General features: G+C 35.0%; 1 pseudogene; it reads left to right on the top strand.

Annotated features, from left to right (window-relative positions):
• Nucleotides 1-764: 764 nt before the first annotated feature.
• Nucleotides 765-3,373, top strand: LOC148918296 (uncharacterized; annotated as a pseudogene).
• The last annotated feature ends 208 nt before the right edge of the window (nt 3,374-3,581 follow it).

Here is a 3,581-nt window from a genome sequence, read left to right on the forward strand (position 1 = left end):
AAACTGCAGTTAACAAATATCGTAAATTACAAGCATTGCCACTGTATCTAAATTTCATAATCTAAATGTTTCATTTAAAGTCACCCCTTTTCCATTCATTACCAGCTTTTAGAAACCACTAATTAAAGATGCCCAAAATTACAATAATATACAAAAAATTCGGTTGCCTCACCCAAAAGACCACTCATAACACACAAACCTATCCAGTACCACACAAAAATTATCTCCATTTTACATATAATAAAATAAAGATATAAAATCTCTCAGTCTTTACAGTTGAACATCGAGCGGGCTCATCTCTAAAATTCAAAAAAAGCTCGTGAGGCCTACCCCCAACCCAAAACTTTTGGGTTGGCCCGCGAACCCTACCTATGTGGTCAAGGGTTCAACAATCACTGAGGTACGTATCTAGGAACTTTCTAGATTTACTTGGCCCAAAAATTTGTAGGCTTCGGTAATTGTTCCAACTTGGAACTTATGCATATACAATACCTTGGGCCCCTGTTTGGAAAATATGTCAATACGCCTATAATACATGAATGATATGTTTGCATATCTTTGATAACATATGTCAAACACAAATTTTTCCATATATGTTATAAGTGTACGGAAAACATAAGTAATACATGAATAATACGATAATTAACTAACTATGCATACTATTTAAAATAGCATAGATATACAAAACTTTATGTGTTATAAGAAGACATCTTAATGTTTGGAAAGAATGTGATGTCACCTAAATTATGTTACGGGACGTTCACATGGATAGACAATGGATTAAGGTGAAAAGTAGGTTGAGTAAGGAATATATGGATGGTATTGCATCATTTATTGGAGTAGCAATTCAACATGTGAATGAAAAAAATGAGACAAGGTGTCTTTGCAAGAAATGTCCAAATACGAGATGACATGCTCTTCAAATTGTCCATGCACATTTGTGGGAGTATGAAATGTCTGCTGTTTATCACACATGGATATTCCACGGGGAAAAATTTGAGTTACCCAAACAAGATACAACTCATCAAAATGGTGTAAAGGCACTTGGACCCAATGATGTTACTTATGATATCTTAAATGATGCATTTCCTCGAGACATGAATCAAGATTTGCATGGAGAATATGATACTTTTGGAGGTACAATGAAGGTGTAGGTGAGAGGGAAGATGATGAAACTAATGTGCACAGGGTTGTGGCTAATAAGTATGAGAAGTTAATGGTTGAGGCCAAGTGAGAACTTTTTCTCGGTACTAATGAGCTTTCAGTTTTGACCATCATAGTAAGGTTAATGCAGACCAAACTTGAAAATTATTGGACTAACAAATCATTTGATATATTGTTAGAGATACTAAATTGGGCTTGTCCTAAGCCACATAATTTTCTAATTACTTATTATGTTACGAATAAGATGTTAAAAAATTTAGGTCTAGGGCAAGAAAATATTGATGCTTGTGTGAACGATTGTGCTTTGTTTTATAAAGAGCATGTTGGGAAGGATAAATGTCCTGAGTGCAATGAGCTAAGATATAAATCAGTACTAATGAAAAAAAAAGGTTCCACAAAAAGTATTGCGTTATTTTCCTCTGAAGCCAAGATTACAAAGAATGTTCATGTCAAAACATACAGCTAGTCAAATGAGGTGGCACTTTGATAAACGAGTTGATGAGTATAGGTGTTATGAGGCATCTAGCTGATAGTATTGCTTGGAAGGAGTTCGACTGTCAGTACCCTAAGTTTGCTTAGGAACCTAGAAATATAAGGTTAGGCCTTGCAACAGACGAGTTCAACCCATTTGGAAGTATGAACACAAGTTATAGCATGTGGCCGGTGGTGGTTGTTCCATATAATCTTCCACCTTGGATGTGTATGAAACAACAATACTCAATCATGACATTGCTTATTCCAGGTCCAAAAGCACAAGGAAAGGATGTTGATGTGTATGTGCGCCCATTAATTGATGAGCTTAAGGAGTTGTGGGAGGGTGTTCCAACTTATGATAAGTTTACTGATTTGGATTTAAGATGCGGACAACTGTGATATAGACAATTAACGATTTTTCTGCTTATGGCAATTTGTCTGGATGGAGCACTAAAGGTTACTTGGCATGTCCCGTGTGTCTTGAGGACACATCATATACCAAGTTGAGAAATAAAATTTGTTACATGGGGCATCGTCATTATTTGAGAAGGAATCATTCGTGGCTTAAAAGTTGTGACTTTGATGGAAAGTATGAGATGCGTGATCAACTGAGGGTATTCTCTGGTGATGAGATATTACTTCAATTCAATCATCTCAGACCTTGTAAGTGTGGTAAGCACCCTGATAATTATGATAGAAAGAGGAAACGAATACCTATGGAATTAAATTGGAAAAAAGAGAGAGAGTATTTTCTTTGAATTGGAGTATTGGTCTAAATTGAAAATAAGACATAATTTGGATGTCACATTGAGAAGAATATATGTGATAACAATGTTGGGACACTATTGAACATAAAAGGAAAGACAAAAGACACGATCAATGCACGTTTGGATATGATAGACATGATATAAGAAGGGCTTTGCACTTACATAGAAATGAAACTAGCTTAGTTAAAAAGTACCCAACAATCTACACGTTGTCACCACATCAACGTCAATCATTTTGTGAATTTTTGAAATCTGTAAAATTTCCAGATGGGTATGCAGCCAACATATCAAAGAATGTTAAAGAATGTGGGAAAATATCGGGTTTGAAGAGTTATGATTGTCATGTTTTGCTTCAACGACTTCCACTTGTTGAGATTCGACCGTACTTGCCAAAAAAGGTGTGTGCACCGCTTATGGAATTGTCAAACTCTTTCCAACAGATTTGTACAAAGACGTTAAAATTTGAAGATTTGGATAGGTTGGAGGTTGATATTGTGTTCATATTATGCAAACTTGAGAAAATATTTCCACCTACTTTCTTCGATGTTATGGTTCATTTAGCTATCCATTTATCACATGAGGCAAAACTTGTAGGCCCAGTAGGATATCGATGGATGTACCCGATAGAGAGGTATTGCTTATTTTTTGTGACATTTTATTAACTTGATCTTGAATTCTTTTGTATTGTCCACATAATATATTATTATGTGTGGTACAAAATGTTAGGGAAGCTAAAAAGTTATGTACATAATAGAGCTCGGCCTGAATGGTCCATTGTTGAGGGATACATTTCAAACGAATCATTAACTTTTTGTTCAATGTATCTCCGTAATGGTGAAATTATTTCCTCTCATCATGAACGAAACAATGATGGTGGTGAAACCAATGCAAAGTTATCAGTTTTCGTGCACAAAGCAAGCCCGTGTGGTGGCTACAAAATGGTTCAATGGTCAAAGTTGGAAATGTAATCAGCTTATTGGTATATCCTCGACAATTGTGATGAAGTTGAACCTTTCAAAAAGTGTGTAAGTTGATCTATGTTTAATGTGCTTGTTTTAATCTTTGGTTTCAATTTATTAACTAAGAATTTTAAATTGAATGTAATTTTACAGTGAGTTTCTCCAACTGTTAGAAATAGAAAGCCCAAATAACTTGGCTTTTAATGTATTATATGGT

The sequence above is a fragment of the Prunus mume genome, linkage group LG4 (assembly GCF_029339155.1).
Source record: "Prunus mume cultivar Tortuosa linkage group LG4, ASM2933915v1, whole genome shotgun sequence".
NCBI classification, from domain to species: Eukaryota; Viridiplantae; Streptophyta; class Magnoliopsida; order Rosales; family Rosaceae; genus Prunus; species Prunus mume.